Source organism: Henckelia pumila, chromosome 1 (genome assembly GCF_033568475.1).
Source record: "Henckelia pumila isolate YLH828 chromosome 1, ASM3356847v2, whole genome shotgun sequence".
Taxonomy (NCBI): domain Eukaryota; kingdom Viridiplantae; phylum Streptophyta; class Magnoliopsida; order Lamiales; family Gesneriaceae; genus Henckelia; species Henckelia pumila.
Genome location: NC_133120.1, coordinates 76,309,686 through 76,329,757, shown reverse-complemented (window position 1 = coordinate 76,329,757; position 20,072 = coordinate 76,309,686).

The following is a 20,072-nucleotide window of genomic DNA, read 5'->3' as shown; positions in this document are numbered from 1 at the left end:
AGAGTTCACCTGGATCAGGAATGTACATAAATATGGAAATAATCCATATATATATTGGACTTGTTCTAATTAGTTGTCCATTTTGATGTTTTATTATTATTTGATTTATTGATATTGCGTGTTGAACAAGGTTTGAAGGCAAACTTCGTGTTCAATTTGAGCAGCCTTAAATGGGGTTCTGTTTAGTGTACATGTTTGAAGGAAATGTGTTCGTTTTTTGTTTTGTTTTGTTTTAAATTTGCGATAAAATAATACGAGTGTCCTTGGTTTGGGTTTTGTTATAAAATTATTAAAAAATAAAATAATTATAAAAATGGGCCATTTTTAAAAACTTCACAAAACTATCATAATCCGGGACAATTGTGTCCACTGCCCCGATTCCATTAGGGGTGGAATAGGGTCGGGACCCATTCCGTAAATCCCTTACCCAACTCCCGTTTCGAAAAAAATTGGAAAACTTTTTTTTCTCCCGATCCCATACACGAAACATTTCGGAATCCGACTATTCGGGATCCCGTCGGGTAGGTAGAAAAAATCCCGAATTTTTTTCATGTTCAAGATTTCGTTCAAAAAATAAAAAAAAAATGATATTTTTATTAAATATACTATTTAGACATTTATATTTATAAATAAAAATAAATATTCAACTTACATATAATATTAAAATATTTCGGATAATGTTTCAAACTTTTGTTAAAAGAAAAAATGTATCGGATAATTATTAATAAAATGTTCGGATACAATTATTAAATAAATTTTGTTAAATAGATTGTCAAATTAATCTCTTGAGTCTTGTTCTACATATTTGTTCTAATTAGATAATTATAAATATAAATTAATTAAATTATTAATTAAATTTTTTAAAAAAATACACAAAAATAAAATGACATTTCGTGATTTTACAATTTGATCGTCCCAACAATAAAAATAAAGCGAATTAAGTTCACAATTAAGTGTTATATGAGTTGAAACCTAATAATATTTAGTTTATTATTATATTAATAAAGTTATTAATAAAATATATTATTATTATTATTTCGAGACGGGTCGGGAATCCCGTCGGGATAAGGTTTTATTCCCGATCCCGCTCTTGATATTAATCGGGATGGGAAAAATTCCGAAAGTACGGGTCGGGAAAATTTTGGGTAGAAATTTTTTCGAGACGAAAATGGAATGAGATTCGGGATTTTGAGAATTTTTGCCACCACTAGATTCCATCCCCTTTTTTTTTGGTTGTCTGTTTGAAATTAGTAAAATTAAAAAAATTCGGTGAACAATATTTAATTAAAAAATCAAAGATTTTTCTATTAAAATAAGTACCATAAAGTCAAAGGAAAACCATTTAATTAATTGCTCTTATGTTTCATAAATTAACTAATTGACTAAATTTCTAAAATAATTAGAGTTAGTTTATTCATGACACCATTAATATAAATATTAGTGGTGTATTATTAATATTGCTAATATGAGTATATAAAGTTAAAAAAATACAGTTAGTTTTAGTAATATTATTGATAGGTTTTATTTGATAACATTTTGAATTAAAAATATTAAAAAATCTAAATTTAATTTTTCATAAAACATAAGTTAATTTAAAATTTTTCCTTAAAAAATAGAGAAATTAATTACGACACAAGAACTAAAGAAAAATAAATTACCATTTTTAAAAAAATTAATATAAATAACATTATTTCATATATTACAAAGTAAAAATGTACTAAAAACATTAAATGTATTATTATTAATAAATATACCATTAATAAAAGAAATAATTATGAAATATTACCTTTTAAGAAGCACTCGAGTGAAATTAGGGACAAATTCAACCAATATTATTATAATCTAAACATATTTACTTAAAATAAGAGTGATAAAAAAAATAATTAAAAAACATAAAATCACTTTAAGATTAATAGTAACATTAGCATTAAATATTAACAGTGTTTATCACCCTATTGTGGTTTAACAAAATGATACATTTAAAAATAAAAAATATTACGGTACATTAAATAAAATCACTTTAACTATTATTAATATTAAAATTTAAATATTGTTTTTATTAAATACAAACGATATATAAATTTTATAATACCCTTTAATTATTTTTTGAAAGCATATATTACCCTTTAATTAAATTTTCTTATATTTATTGAATTTACCAATTGACTCAATTAAGGAACAAATTTCCTTTTTTTCTTACTCTGTCCGAAAAGCCGGTAGTGTCGATGCTACCTTTGGGGTAGCTACCCCAAGGGCCGTTGAATGGACCAAATCAAATCATTTGGGGTACAAATGTGATCTGGTCCATTCAATCACCCTTGAGGGTAGCTACCTTAAGGGTAGCATGAACTCCACCCCGAAAAGCCATTGATTGGCCATAAAAATTAATAATGAAATTATTTGAATATGCGAGACTCTCTGGGCTCTCCTGGATTTAACAGGAGTTCTGGTCTTTCCTCTGTTGACAGAATCACATAACCCTTGCTGAATCCGGGACACAGTGTCCCGGATTGTGCTATTTTCATGAAGTTTAAAAATTGGTATGTTTTTTATTTTTTAAAAAATATTTTTATATTAATATTTTTTTTAAAAAAAAAAAACCCTTGGTTTGATCATTGATGTACATACAATAATAATTTTGTATATTTGGCAATATAGTAAGCAATCAAGGGGGGAGCCCCCACGGCCCCACATCAACTCATTCACATCATTTATGTTTCGTTTTCAAGCCATTCACACAGAATTTTTGGATTTTAAAACGTGAAAGTCAATTTTATGTGTTTTGGTGTGTCGTTATTTAATTTCGACTGTGTTCAATTTCAACTATGTTTAATTTTGTCGTAAGGTAGTTATATGTACGATATAAGGGTAAACAAATTCTTTGATTTATAAATTTATGAGATTTTTTTATATATAATATTTTCATATGATGAATATATATATATATATATATATATATATATATATATATATATATATAATCTTGTTCCCCTGCACACCAGTATGCAGGGATTTTGTGTGCACCCTGTGATGTTCGCGTGAACATCTGAGATGTTCTCGCGAACATCTGATTTTTTTTTTAGATGTTCGCGCGAACATCCCGCGGTGCACACAAAATCTCTGCACACTGGTGTGCAGTGGATCGTGACTATATATATATATATATATAAATAATTAAATCTAAATAATTAATTCGATTATTTGTAAACTAAATCAATTTTTTCAATGATTAAATTGGGGATGGATAAAGAAAATCGATTGTTTAATCGTTAAATAAAAAATAAAAAAAATAAATGGAAATTTGGCTCCCAACTCGGCTCAACCCGACTTAACGCAAACGAGTTATCCCATTTTAACCCATATTTGAACGAGTTGATGAACTTCTTGTTGAAAATTAGATTTAAAATTAAAGTTTGAATGAAAATATGGTTCGTGAATGTGAAAGTGTCATTTGGCTTTTCACAATCTTGAATTAATTTGAGATTTTTTGCTCTTCACATTTTTGAGTTAATTAATCTTGCATGACTCTTGGTGTGTCTTTTGAAACTTATAAATAGTTTGTTCTTAGAAGATGTTCCATGATCGGTGAAACATGTGCCGGCTATATGCATACATTGTGATAGTCAATCTGATATCAGAAGAGCACACAACAATACGTATAATGATAAGTCTAGACATATACGTCGTAGACACGATATCATTAGAAAACTACTCTCAACTTGGGTTATGTCTATTGAATATTTAAAGTCAAAAGATAATATAGCGGACCAGTGAACCTGTAAGTAGAGGTGTCAAAACGGCTTGGCGGGGCGGGCCGACCCACAACCCATCGTAACCCACCATTAGGCGGGCCGGGCCACCTTTAAGGCGGGTTGGGAAAACCCCAACCCAACCCACCTATTTTAAGTGGCGGGGCGGGCCAACCCGACGGACTTACGTGGAATTTGGCGGGTTTTGGTGGGCCAACCCGCAACCCACCATTAGGCGGGGCGGGGCGGTGCGGGTCGGCTCACCTTTAAGGCCGGTTGGAAAATTGCCAACCCAACCCACCTATTTTGTATGGCGGGGCGGGCCAACCCGACGGGCCTAGCCCATTTTGACACCTCTACCTGTAAGGCCCGAAAATATTAATTTCTTAATTATGGAATTTGAGAATTCAATTCCATATTTTGGGCAAATATTGATTTGATAAGTTATGAAAATTAAAGATTTAATTTTCGCGCTGAAAATATTTAATTTGGAAATTTACGAATTTTGCGAATTAAATTCCGGAAATTCTTAAATTATAAGAATAAATATTCGATTTGAATATTTATGGAATTTAGGATTAAATTCCAAGTTTTGGGAATTAATATGATTTAATTCGGAAGTGAAACCCGATCAGGGGTTGATTTGAAAATATCGAAGTTGCAAGGGCTAAAGTGCAAAAGGCCGGGATTATTTATTTAATCCAAATTTATTTAATTTTAATCCGAGTATATTAAATTTGGGAATATTTAGAGTTTCGATTTAAATTCTAATATTCTTAAATTATTTAGGATTGAAATTGAATTAAAAAGAGGGCCGAGGACTAAATTGCAATTTTTGAAGTTTCAGGGGCTAAATTGCAAATATGCAATACATATCCAATTTTAATTAGAATTATCAGCATGATACGTGTATATGTTATATACATTCAGAAATTCTAAACAGAGAAAGAGCCGAGACCTTTGGTTCTTTTGATTTTTCAATTTTTCAAACCCCGTAACTTTTGATCCGATCGTCCGATTTCGATTCCGAAAATAGTTCTGAACTCCTTGCAACGAGGATTTCAATTTGATGTAAGTATTTATTTACTTCGGCATGTTTTGAAGATTGAAATATGATCGAGATCAGAAATTGTTGTTATGCGCATGTTTTTGATGTTTTATACATTCCGATATCGAAACCGAATCAAGAAATGAACAACGTATGAGTTTATTATGATTTCCAGCTTGTAGTTCGATGATTATAGCTGCTGATATGAGGATTATGATGATGTTTTGCTGATTTGAATATGCGCTGGACTTGTATTCAAGTTGGAAATAGTTTCGATATTGCGTCGATTACCGATTTTCAATCGCTACTGTGACGCCCGGGGCTGAAGAGGCAGGGAGTGATCGCCGGTGCCAAGAGGTTGCACGGAAAATGAGCGGCTCCTGGTAGGCTTCTAGGCGGAGGGAGACATGAATGAACCGATCCCATGCCGGAATGAGAGGGATTCTGAGACTGTGAAGGTATGGGACTACATGGTTGAGGAGGGCTTAAAAGATTTCATATGTACTATTCATATCAAGAAGGTGCATCTTCTTTTCGGGAGCTCATCACATAAGAACTCCAAAGTTAAGCGTGCTTGACTTGGGGAAATTATAGGATGGGTGACCCCCTGGGAAGTTTCTCAGGGTGCGTGTGAGTGAGGACATAAGCACGCTGAAAAGACTAGTCTTGATACAGTGGGTCGTTACAAATGGTATCAAAGCCGACCTCTCTTAGTACGGTATGGTTCGGGGACGAACCAAGCGGAAGCTGGTGGGCATGTGACGCCCGGGGCTGAAGAGGCAGGGAGTGATCGCCGGTGCCAAGAGGTTGCACGGACAATGAGCGGCTCCTGGTAGGCTTCTAGGCGGAGGGAGACATGAATGAACCGATCCCATGCCGGAATGAGAGGGATTCTGAGACTGTGAAGGTATGTGACTACATGGTTGAGGAGGGCTTAAAAGATTTCATATGTACTATTCATATCAAGAAGGTGCATCTTCTTTTCGGGGCTCATCACATAAGAACTCCAAAGTTAAGCGTGCTTGACTTGGGGAAATTATAGGATGGGTGACCCCCTGGGAAGTTTCTCAGGATGCGTGTGAGTGAGGACATAAGCACGCTGAAAAGACTAGTCTTGATACAGTGGGTCGTTACAGCTACACCATCGATTAATGTTTTGAGACCGTTTTGATAGCCGATGATTGAGATGAGACGTTATTTGAAATGATACTGATGTTGTAGCACTTTTATTCTTCCATTTCAGATTTTTTTTTGAAGGCTAACAAATCAAGAACGTTGAATTCGAACCGACGAAGAAGAAGTTGAGGTTTGAAGTGAATTTGATTGAAGATAAATGATGATTTTGATCCGATTTTGAAATGATAAGATTGAATGAAGTTTGATATGAATGTTTTGATTGTTATATTTCAGAATTGAAGTATTCAGAATCGAGAAATATGAAGGTATAAGACGACTTCGCGAGTCAGGGATTTGAAACTCGAGAATGACGCTTCTTGAGTTGTCCCGCCAAAATCACATACTTGTTATCTTTTCGATTTGATTTTGATGTTGTCGATCCATCTCAGGTAGTGGATCTTTGAGTTTGAGTCGATATGATTACGATATGATGTGATATTGAATTGATTCTATGCCAAGATCTGAGGCGATCCTATTTTATAGTCTGAGATGACTACGATAGATGGATATCCATGTCAAGATCGGATACGAATCTTGATGGCAACGATGATATATGAATCAATTTTTGATCGATATATGTGTTATTACTCTATTGTTGATTCGTGTATGACTAAAATCGTTATGATTTATTTAACGCATTTATATGTCGCTTATACTGAGAATGATTTCTCACCGGAGTTTATCCGATTATTGCTTTGTTTTGTATGTGTGCATTGCAACAGATGGGGCAGGAGCTAGTCTGATAGGACATTGACAGCTCGGGAGTAAGACTTAGCAAGTGTGGACTCGGGTTTAAGCTGAATAATGGTATTTAGATAGCATTGAACTTGACATGAAACTTATGTTTTAGAAGCTCACTTTTGAGACTTGGTGTAGCTTGTAGTTTCGTGCCTTTTATGCTATTTGTTTGATGTAATAAATGCATGATTTGGTACTTGAAACTTCTTACATGTATATACACATGAGCTAGAATTGATAAACCAGGATTTGAGTTGATATTGAACTGATTTGGAATGAAGGATCAAGTTTGACAGCAAAAATAATTCTGCAAATTTCTGAAGCAGAGGAGCCCGCTCGAACGGGTGAACTCCATCGATCGAGCGAGGCCCTTAAATTTCAAAACAGAGAATCGAGCATTTTGGGCTTGCTCGATCGGGTGAGTTCATCCGATCGAGCGAGGCCAAAATTTATGCAGACCCGAGAGTTTGATTTTCAAGCTCGCTCGATCGGGTGAGTTCGTCCGATCGAGCGAGGTGCTGTTTTTTTTTTTAAAAAATTAGCTCTTGGTTTTTAATATTCATTTAATTGTTTGATTAATTATTTTATTAATCATTAATTGTCCTAAGATGAGTTTAGCAACTCGAGGTCCCCACAACAGGTGGTATCAGAGCGTAAGTTTCTTGGACTGAGATAGAAGTTGAGCAGAGTAGATTGAATCGCATGCATTTATAGTATTGCATGATTATTCATTACTTGATTTGATGAATTGCATGTGAGCATGATCTACTCTTGAAACGAAATTGCCTGATTTACTGATTTGTAAATTTCTGAATTTTTTACTAATTTTGTTATAAGATTCCCTGGGTGATGTAAGCACCCAGAATTGAATAGAACAGTGTTATTTGGGTGACGTTAAGCACCCCAGACTGAACAGAACTGTATGGCTCAACTGAAAGAAGTATTTCTGATTGAACAGAACAGTATATCAGCGAATGAATAGATGCTATTTCAAATAGTAGTTGGTTTGGAGAACTTGATCAGTTGTTCAAATACTTGAAAGATACAGATGAATGTCTTATCAAATTGATTGTATATCAACTTCAAAACCCAGCACCCAGCGGATGAATTATGACGAAGAAATTCTGATAGAGCATAGATAAAAATGATGAGAAACAGAAGATTATGCCAAGAAAACAGGAAATGCTCATTTGAAGGTAAGCCTACTAAGATTCATTGAATTTTGAATGATGAAAAACTCAAGATTGAGTTGTCTATTCATGGCTTGAATCTGAAGATTTTGTGTGAGTAAATGTTGATTGAAACATTTTGCGAAAGCCTTAGAAAGGGCCAAAAGAACTGAAACTGATTGATGAGGCAGAATGAATAAAATTGTAGACATACCATAGTATGCAAGATAATCACAACTTCAGCTACAATTTTCATTACAGAGCAGATATGAGATAAAGATATGGAAGTAGTTTCTTTAACTCTAGTGGACTAAGACAGATTGGTCTGAGTCTGAAGGCAGAGTATGCTTATGATTATTACACTCATTGTGGAAGGAGACATCCTAACAATCGGTGTAGAGAAATCTGGAATCAGATTTAGAGGAAATTAGAATAAAGAACAGTTCCAGAAATATACAGAGGATCAGAATGAAAGTGCACCTGGAAATGAGATTGCAGGTAATAGATTTATTTTGTTTTAACCTAGTTATGTTATTGGTGCAAGAGATATATGATAGCTGAAAGCTTATTATATTTTCACCTCTGTATCAGAAAAGAGAATTTGTGAATTGAACTGAAGAATTGAACTACTGCTTCTATGAAATGAAACTGAACATGATTTTGTTCTTATTTGAGATATATGTGTATGTTGCATGATAGATGATACTGCAATAACCAAATACAGAATGATAGAAGATTTATGATAAGAAGTGATTAAGTTAGATCAGTAAGAACATAATGTGCATATGAATATGATCATATGATGAGGGATCTAGAATTAAGATTCTTTGATTTCAGTTCCGTGCATATTATGTTGATTAGAGAAATGTTTCGAAATAAGTATATTTTATGCACTAGATATGTTCAAGATCTAAACCAGCATTGGTAGATATGTCAATGAGTAGAGATTGCAGATATGTTCCAGTCAGATTTCAACTTTAGTTTAAGTTGTGAACTGGAATTCAATAGCGAATTGATGAGTTTATGAATTCAATACCACTTTTGAGGTTAATAGATGATGAGATGAAAATCAGTTATCGTTGAGTCTTTTCTTTGATTATGCTGAATCGATTATATCAATTGGAGATATGATTCTTGAAATGTTTGATTTTGAGTGGCTCTCTTTGTTTTGTTCATAGAGCCTGAGTTGATTCACTCATTCTGAGTTATGTGATGCAAGTGAGTTGTTTTCACTTCGCAGAGTTTGTTATCCAAAAAATTTGCTTTTGGATGACCTTGATTGAGATATTTTCTCAATCTTGATTTATTCTTTTGATTTTGAGAATTATTGATCATTTGATGGATATTTCAACGTATTTTAAGATTTTTTTTGACTCGTAACTGATAGAAATATTTGACTATTATCCAGATTTTTGGATTGATTGTATGATTTGTCAGTACTTTGGAAATAGAAGTGAGAAATGAAATAGACATTCGATCGATTGATTTCAGATTTCTGTGTATTCTGGTTTGAATATATTCAGACGAATGCATAACCAATCAAAAAGATTTTTGATTGGAAATGAGCCAGATTTGTTCAGAGGATGAAAGAAACACAGAAAGTAAATCAAAGTGATTAGAATTCAGTAAAGAATGCCATATTTAGATATGAATTAAAGTCGCAGATTAGAATGGATGAAATATATTGTGCTTGATTACATGATTGTGCTTGATATTTTCGAAAAGAGATATCAGATTTTGAAATAAATGCACAACAATGAATGCAATAGTGTAGTGACCCTGCATGGAATCACCTACTAACTGGCAACTAATAGCATGCAATAACTTAATAAAGCAAAATGCTTAACAGAGTAAAAACGTGCGGAAACATATCCATAATTTACATATCAGCTTAGTAAAATAATCCAGACTTAAATCTGTAGTGATACAACCAAATTGAAATCTTAAACAGTAAACATTATACGGCTATATCGAATCCTGCTGTATAATAAAATCCTCAAGGCTCCTGCTCCCTAGTCCTGCCTTGAACTACCAGCTCCGTCCATCCTGTGACCTGCCCCATGGAATAGGGTGTCCAAGATAACAACTAGGACGTGAGCGCTACGCCCAGTACATAGAAATGAGTAAACATATGTATATAATGCATGCTACATGATGACTGGTAAAAGATCATCTGAAAAATCATGCTCAGAACCGGCGCCATATGAGTGCTGCCACCGCACGGATCAACCTCTGGGTGCAACCACACTCGTCTAGTACACCAGAGTAGACAGACATAAATGCCTCCGCCGTCGCGGTACCCTCAGTGACAGACTATCGAGTATAGAGCTGAGCGGCTCTATAATCAGGTATAACAAAGAATGGGCTCAACGTGTATATGCACATGACATATGAGTATAGAAAACGGTAAATCATACATCATGCCATATAATAATGCCAAATAAATGCAACATATAAACATGTATACTCGCTGGCAATCTCAGTCAATGTGTACGTACCTCTAGGCTAGTTCAAGTATAATAGGATCCTAGGTTCCAAGCCTATATTCAAAAATTCATCGTATCACTACATAAATTCTATAAGTCTTAACTAAGCTAATAAGTACTCCCAAAACTTAAATAGATTCCCGGATCATACCTTCGTCCGTAGTTAGCCCTTTGGAGTCGCTAGTCCCGGATGACTATAACCACACCTTGGTTATTCCAGAACCTCTATTATAACCGATAGGGCCCTCAAGTGTATATCTCACACTATATAACTGAAGAAGGAAACTCGGGAATTCGTAATTGAAAATGAACTCTGAACGGCCCTATTTATAGCCAAATTTCTCGGCCAGGATCGGAACTTCCGATTTCGGGATCGGAGCTTCCGATCCAGCTCATTGCGTGCATGTCTGCCACGCCAGGATCAGAACTTACTATCCGGCCCAAAATGAAAAAGCCCAAATTTTACTTCTAAAGTCCAATAACACTTCGAAATTGGTTAAATACCAACCCTTAATCATGTTTAACATATTATTATCTTAAAATGGTATCTGGGTTACTACATTCTCCCCACCTTTAGATATTTCGTCCGCGAAATAACATCTAAAGACAATAAAGATAACAATATGAAACATCAAACTATGTCTTATTACAACAACGGTAATTACATCTTATATGGTAATCAAAAATACAAAGCAAACAACTCAGGATATTCTGCTCGCATACGACTCTCAGTTTCCCAAGTTGCTTCTTCAACGCCTCGGCGCTGCCACTGTACCATCACAAGTGGTATAGTCTTGTTCCGAAGAACTTTCTCCTTCCTGTCTAGGATACAGATTGGTCGTTCAACAAAAAACAGATCTGGCTCTAGCTGAATATCAGTAGACTGAATCACATGAGATTCATCAGCTATGTACTGTCGAAGCAACGACACATGAAAAACATTATGTATACTGGAAAGAGATGGTGGTAAAGCCAAACGATAAGCAACATCTCCGATCTTCTCCAGTATCTCGAAAGGCCCAATATAACGAGGAGACAACTTGCCTTTCACACCAAATCTCATCACCTTTCTGAAAGGTGATACTCGTAAAAACACATATTCACCAGGCTCGAACTAAAGTGGCCTGCGGCGAATATTAGCATAACTGACTTGTCTATCTTGAGCAACTTTGATCCTATGCTTGATCAAATCTACCTTGTCTACAATCTGCTGCACCAATTCAGGACCCTCGACTTGTCGTTCCCCGACTTCATCCCAAAATAACGGAGTACGACATCGTCGACCGTACAATGCCTCGAAAGGTGCCATATCAATACTACGATGATAACTGTTATTGTAGGCAAATTCGATCAAAGGTAATTGATCTTGCCAAGATAAGCCAAAGTCCAAGACAGAAGAACGTAGCATATCCTCCAATGTACGAATCGTCCGCTCTGACTGCCCGTCAGTCTCCGGATGATATGCAGTGCTCAAACTCAGAGTGGTACCCATCGCCTGCTGAAAACTACCCCAGAAACGTGAGGTAAATCGCGGGTCTCTATCACTGACTATGCTCACTGGAATCCCATGCAATTGCACTATCTCCTGGACATATAAGCGTGCCATGCGATCATAAGAATACTCCCGGTTGTAAGGAATAAAGTGTGCTGATTTCTTCAAACGGTCAACAACGACCCAGATAGCATCACACTGACGCGTAGTCATAGGCAAGTGGGTAACAAAGTCCATAGTCACGTGTTCCCACTTCCATTCGGGAATCTCAAGATTCTGCAGTAATCCACCTGGTCGTCGATGTTCAGCCTTGACCTGTTGACAAACCAAACATCTCGAAACAAACTGATAAACACTTCGCTTCATTCCCTTCCACCAGAATCTAGTTCGCAAGTCCTTATACATTTTCATACTTCCAGGATGAACATCGACTCCTGTGAGCTTGAGAAAGAATATCATTCCTGAGCTCCGCAATATTAGGTACAACCACTCGATTAGATAAGCACAATAAACCATCTGCCTGAAAATGGAATCCAGCTGTATTAACCCCATTGGCTAGACGTGCCAAACGCTGAGTCTTAACATCAGATATCTGGGCATCTCTGATCCGAGAATATAATGCTGGCTCAGATAAAATAGTATACAATCGAATCCCATTTCTCCCTTTCCTGTGCTTGAGCGTAAAACTCAATGAACAACACTCTTGAATCATATGAGATATTTCATTAGTCTGAAGTGCAGAAAGTCTCACCTGCCGACTCAAAGCATCAGCAGTAAGATTAACAGAACCTGGATGATATTTGATTTCACAATCATAATCCTTCAGAAGATCCATCCAGCGTCTCTGTCTCATATTCAACTCTGCCTGAGTGAATAAATACTTCAAACTCTTGTGATCCGTAAATATCTAAAATTTCTCGCCATAAAGATAATGCCTCCAGATCTTGAGCGCAAATACAATGGCGGCTAACTCGAGATCATGCACTGGATAATTATTCTCATGCGTCTTCAATTGTCGAGAAGAATAGGCAATAACATGTCCATGCTGTGTCAAAACACATCCTAACCCCTGACCAGAGGCATCAGTATAGACAACATAACCTCCTGATCCAGAAGGTAGAGCTAGCACAGGTGCAATAGTAAGACGTCTACGCAGCTCGTGAAATGACTCCTCACAATCCGAAGACCAAATGAAGGTAACATCTTTCCGAGTAAGCTGAGTCAAAGGCCTGGCCAACTGTGAAAAATTCTCGATGAACCGACGGTAATATCCCGCTAGACCCAAGAAACTACGAATCTCAGCAACCGTCGTCGGACGAGACCAGTTCAGCACTGCCTCTATCTTACTAGGATCAACAGATATCCCTTCACTCGAAATCACATGACCGAGAAATACTACCCGATCAAGCCAGAATTCACACTTGCTCAATTTCGCATATAGCTGCTTATCTCGTAACGTCTGTAGAACAATCCTCAAATGTTGTGCATGCTCATCCTTGTCATGAGAATAAACAAGAATATCATATATAAAGACGATGACAAATCTATCCAGATAATCTCGAAATATCTGATTCATCAGATTCATAAAGACTGCCGGTGCATTCGTCAAACCGAATGGCATCACCAGAAATTCATAATGCCCGTATCTGGTCCTGAAAGCAGTCGTAGATATATCTGAGTCTCGTACCCGCATCTGATGGTATCCAGATCTCAGATCTATCTTTGAATAAACAGAAGTACCCTGTAGTTGATCAAACAGATCATCAATCCGCGGCAAAGGATACTTATTCTTGATGGTGACACGATTCAACTGCCTGTAATCAATACATAATCGCATCGATCCATCCTTTTTCTTGACAAACAAAACAGGTGCTCCCCACGGAGAAACACTCGGACGAATATATCCCTTATCAAGCAGATCTTGCAACTGCTGTTTCAATTCCCTCATCTCTGACGGTGCCAGACGATAAGGTGCTCGGGATATAGGCGTAGTTCCTGGTACTAGATCAATACCAAATTCAACCTCTCGAACCGGAGGAAAACCAGAGATCTCATCAGGGAATACGTCAGGAAACTCGCTGACAATCGGTAGCTGATCAATACCCTGACTACTCGCAGACATATCAACTGCATAGATGAGGTATCCCTCCCCACCTGACTCCAAGACATGACATGCCTTCAGAGCCGAAACAAGTGGCATCGGAGGTCGCGCACCCTCACCATAAAAATACCAGCTATCACCCTCAACGGGATGAAACTGTACCAGACGCTGATAACAATCCACAGTAGCGTGATACAAAGTCAGCATATCTATTCCCAAGATACAGTCAAAATCCGTCATCGCTAATATCTTCAAATTAGCCGATAACACATTACCCTCAAATTCCAGAAGGCAACCCATCACTAGACGCTTAGTTACTACCTCCTGCTCCAACGGAGTAGATACAACTAAATCCATATCTAATGATACATAAGGTAATCTATGTCTCTTAACGAAGCGACTAGAAATAAAGGAATGCGATGCTCCCGTATCAATTAATACAAGTGCAGGAATACCACATAACAAGAAGTTACCTGCCAACATGCGATCGCTTCCCTCAGTAGCCTGCTCCTGAGACAGAGCAAACACCTGCCCTTGAGTCTGGGGACGATAACCAAAAGAACTCTGTGGTGCTGGCTGCTGACGTGGAAAAGTAGAAGCCTGAGATCCAACCTGGGATCCGGATCCACTAGCAGAACCCATGCGCTGAGGACAATCTCTCCGCAGATGTCCCTGCTGACCACAAATATAACAAGCACCAGTAGCTCTCCGACATGAAACTGCAGGATGCTTCCCACCACAGTGGCTACAAAACTCCTCCTTCTTCTTCTTTTTCCCAAAGCGGAAAGTACCTCGTGAACCACGAGAACCAGACGAAGTAGTAGGAGTAGAAGAAGACGTAGGTACAGATGACACAACAGATTGAGCTCGAGGCTCAACAAATCCACTAGGATGTGCTGGCATCATCAACTGTCCACGCCTGTTGCTGGTCTCCACAAGACGACAACGGTTCACCAAAGTCTCATAAGACACCGGATCATCACAAACGACAACTTGTGAGTAGATATCTTGGTTCAAGCCTTGCAGAAAGAGATCATACTTCGATGCATCACTTTCATTGATATGAGGACTGAAAGGTAGCAGATCAAGAAATCGTTGCTGATATTGATCAATAGTCATTGATCCTTGCCTCAAAGTAAGCAACTCCATAGATCATGCTTGGCGAACAGCCGGAGGAAAATACAATTTCTGAAACTCCCGACAGAAATCCCCCCAAGTCACCTGTTCTCTCTCAGTACGTGCCTGAGCAACCTTGGCATCCCACCAAAAACGTGCTCTATCCTCTAGAACGAATTCTAGAACTTCCAGTTTCTGCTCCTCAGTACACTCGAAAGCTCGGAACGTGCTCTCAAGTTTAGACATCCAGCTTCTAGCTTGTTCAGGATTCTCGCCTCCCACTAAGGGTTTCGGTCCTACCTGCATAAACTTATTAATAGTATAGCGACGTCGACCCTCATGAGGACGATGTTGATCATCCTGATGATGATGGCGACGATGATGATGACCACCTCCCTGTCCAACACTACCGTGACTCTCGTCAGCCATATCCTGAAAAGAATTGCACATTAAAATCCCAAATGCGCAAAAAATTACTCAAGACTAAACTAAATCCCAAGTACTAATCCCAAAATCTATGCATGCTCTGATACCAAAAATGTAGTGACCCTGCATGGAATCACCTACTAACTGGCAACTAATAGCATGCAATAACTTAATAAAGCAAAATTCTTAACAGAGTAAAAACGTGCGGAAACATATCCATAATTTACATATCAGCTTAGTAAAATAATCCAGACTTAAATCTGTAGTGATACAACCAAATTGAAATCTTAAACAGTAAACATTATACAGCTATATCGAATCCTGCTGTATAATAAAATCCTCAAGGCTCCTGCTCCCTAGTCCTGCCTTGAACTACCAGCTCCGTCCATCCTGTGACCTGCCCCATGGAATAGGGTGTCCAAGATAACAACTAGGACGTGAGCGCTACGCCCAGTACATAGACATGAGTAAACATATGTATATAATGCATGCTACATGATGACTGGTAAAAGATCATCTGAAAAATCATGCTCAGAACCGGCGCCATATGAGTGCTGCCACCGCACGGATCAACCTCTGGGTGCAACCACACTCGTCTAGTACACCAGAGTAGACAGACATAAATGCCCCCGCCGTCGCGGTACCCTCAGTGACAGACTATCGAGTATAGTGCTGAGCGGCTCTATAATCAAGTATAACAAAGAATGGGCTCAACGTGTATATGCACATGACATATGAGTATAGAAAACGGTACATCATACATCATGCCATATAATAATGCCAAATAAATGCAACATATAAACATGTATACTCGCTGGCAATCTCAGTCAATGTGTACGTACCTCTAGGCTAGTTCAAGTATAATAGGATCCTAGGTTCCAAGCCTATATTCAAAAATTCATCGTATCACTACATAAATTCTATAAGTCTTAACTAAGCTAATAAGTACTCCCAAAACTTAAATAGATTCCCGGATCATACCTTCGTCCGTAGTTAGCCCTTTGGAGTCGCTAGTCCCGGATGACTATAACCACACCTTGGTTATTCCAGAACCTCTATTATAACCGATAGGGCCCTCAAGTGTATATCTCACACTATATAACTGAAGAAGGAAACTCGGGAATTCGTAATTGAAAATGAACTCTGAACGGCCCTATTTATAGCCAAATTTCTCGGCCAGGATCGGAACTTCCGATTTCGGGATCGGAGCTTCCGATCCAGCTCATTGCGTGCATGTCTACCACGCCAGGATCGGAACTTACTATCCGGCCCAAAATGAAAAAGCCCAAATTTTACTTCTAAAGTCCAATAACACTCCGAAATTGGTTAAATACCAACCCTTAATCATGTTTAACATATTATTATCTTAAAATGGTATCTGGGTTACTACAAATAGTCATCCAATAATTGTTTTATCATTTGGTAAAGCAAACAGATGTAACCGAATTTGTACGTTTTAGAAGTTAAACGTATAGAGAGAGTTTCAATTTAAATTGAAGAGCATTGACCAGATGGGTTCAATGACAGTTTAGAGACTCCAGAGTTGGAATGAAGTCATGATTTGATAGATTACTTTACTAAACTACCAAGATGAAGCAGTATGCATGATGTAAACTGTGATAGTGATGATTGAATTGATTTGAATTACTGAGTAATATGATATGACTTATGATCAGATTGATTGAAATTACTGAATAAGATGATCTATAATCATGACCAGATCACTGATTTGTGATAAGAATTGTTGTAAGATTACATAGTAAGCCAATTATTATTGTTTCATATTGAGACAGTAGGTTACTATTGAATTATGATTCAGAGTATCTGAAACTCTGAGTACTCTTTGATTGGAAAGTACAACATATTATCCTTGAAGGATAGTCAGGGCAAATGAATCGAATTTCAAGAAGAAACTATATCGGACATGATATAGATTATCAAAAGCTCTGAGTACTTTGGACTCTGTGAATACAGCATATTATTATCTGATTAATGGATAGTCTGAACAGACTAATCAGATGTTTCAGAATACGCTGTATGAGATGTGATACAGATATGAATAGATAGTTGTTAAGAAGTTGATGATATGATGAGATTACAGGAATTATTGAAATCTATTGTCAAGATAGAGACTGTAGATTTCTTTGATAGATTGTGGCATCGATTGATTGATATTCTGAGTGTTTGGTTTTATGTGATTGCATTATACCATTCTCTGATCAATGAATTATCTGAGTTGATTTTCCAGATTTTGAGAATATGCTCTCAGAATTGTAATACCTGATTCGGTATTAAGTGACTTGATGTATTGCCACTTGTTTATATGATAGCTATCGAGTCGATATTGAGATAGTGCTTTGATGATACGATAAGAAGGAAACCAGATTTCTTTGTGTTGAAATGATATTTCAGAAGTATCCGACATCGGATCAGATGTGATTTGAGAAACACCGAGAATGTGAATGATAGATATAACTTTTAAAAGTTGGAACTGATTGGTCAGCAAAAAAGTTATTCGTGAAACATCATTCAATTCAAAATAGAGAAAAAGCAGTATATGAATTACAGATTCATAATATGAATGTTGATATTGATCTTGATGCGATAAACAGAATGACAGTGTAGACTTGATATATCTTCTATGCAGAGCATAGAATGATAAAGAGAAAGAAACAAGTCGTCACTGAAACTGAATTTCACTGAATAAGATGTTAGACAGAAGTGATGATTTTATTGACATAATTATTCTTTCCAACGTGATATGATTGATCAGATTTGTTCCACGTATCTAAGTAAAGGAAGTATCAATAGATTCTTTCTATGTGCTTTAATCAGATGAAATCGATATTGCAGAGATTCTGAGTTAAGTCGAATATTCGATAGATCATTGATTCAGGAGAGAAACAGCTCAAAAAGATGTCTTTTCAGTTAATTAAAGTACGAATGAATAGATACAGAATACAATAGAATAGACGTAGATTAGAAAATATAATCTGATAAGAGATGAAGAGATGAGATACGAAGATCAGAAATATATGATTGAAGTGAGAATTACTTCAGATAATCATTCAGTTTATCAGAATTGATAGTTCGATTGAATACGATTTCGAGGACGAAATCATTTCTTAGAGGGGAAGAAATGTAAGGCCCGAAAATATTAATTTCTTAATTATGGAATTTGAGAATTCAATTCCGTATTTTGGGCAAATATTGATTTGAGAAGTTATGGAAATTAGAGATTTAATTTCCGCGCCGAAAATATTTAATTTGGGAATTTACGGATTTTGCGAATTAAATTCCGGGAATTCTTAAATTAAAAGAATAAATATTCGATTTGAATATTTATGGAATTTAGGATTAAATTCCAAGTTTTGGGAATTAATATGATTTAATTCGGAAGTGAAACCCGATCACGGGTTGATTTGAAAATATCAAAGTTGCAAGGGCTAAAGTGCAAAAGGCCGGGATTATTTATTTAATCCAAATTTATTTAATTTTAATCCAAGTATATTTAATTTGGGAATATTTAGAGTTTCGATTTAAATTCTAATATTCATAAATTATTTAGGATTGAAATTGAATTAAAAAAGGGTCGAGGACTAAATTGCAATTTTTGAAGTTTCAGGGGATAAATTGCAAATATGCAATACATATCCGATTTTTAATTAGAATTATCAGCATGATACGTGTATATGTTATATGCATTCAGAAATTCTGAACAGAGAAAGAGCCGAGACCTTTGTTTCTTTTGATTTTTCGATTTTTCAAACCCCGTAACTTTTGATCCGATCGTCCGATTTCGATTCCGAAAATAGTTCTGGACTCATTGCGAAGAGGAATTCGATTTGATGTAAGTATTTATTTACTTCGGCATGTCTTGAAGATTTAAAGATGATCGAGATCAAAAATTGTTGTTATGCGCATGTTTTTGATGTTTTATACATTCTGATATCGAAACCGAATCAAGAAATGAACAACGTATGAGTTTATTATGATTTCCAGCTTGTAGTTCGATGATTATAGCTGCTGATATGAGGATAATGATGTTTTGCTGATTTGAATATGCGTTGGACTTGTATTCAAGTTGGAAATGGTTTCGATATTGCGTCGGTTACCGATTTTCAATCGCTACGCCATCGATTAATGTTTTGAGACCGTTTTGATAGCCGATGATTGAGCTGAGACGTTATTTGAAATGATATTGATGTTGTAGCACTTTTATTCTTCCATTTCATATTTGTTTTGAAGGCTAACAAATCAAGAACGTTGAATTCGAACCGACGAAGAAGAAGTTGAGGTTTGAAGTGAATTTGATTGAAGATGAATGATGATTTTGATCCGATTCTGAAATGATAAGATTGAATGAAGTTTGATATGAATGTTTTGATTGTTATATTTCAGAATTGAAGTATTCAGAACCGAGAAATATGAAGGTATAAGACGACTTCGCGAGTCAGGGATTTGAAACTCGAGAATGACCCTTCTTGAGTTGTCCCGCCAAAATCACATACTTGTTATCTTTTCGATTTGATTTTGATGTTGTCGATCCATCTCATGTAGTGTATCTTTGA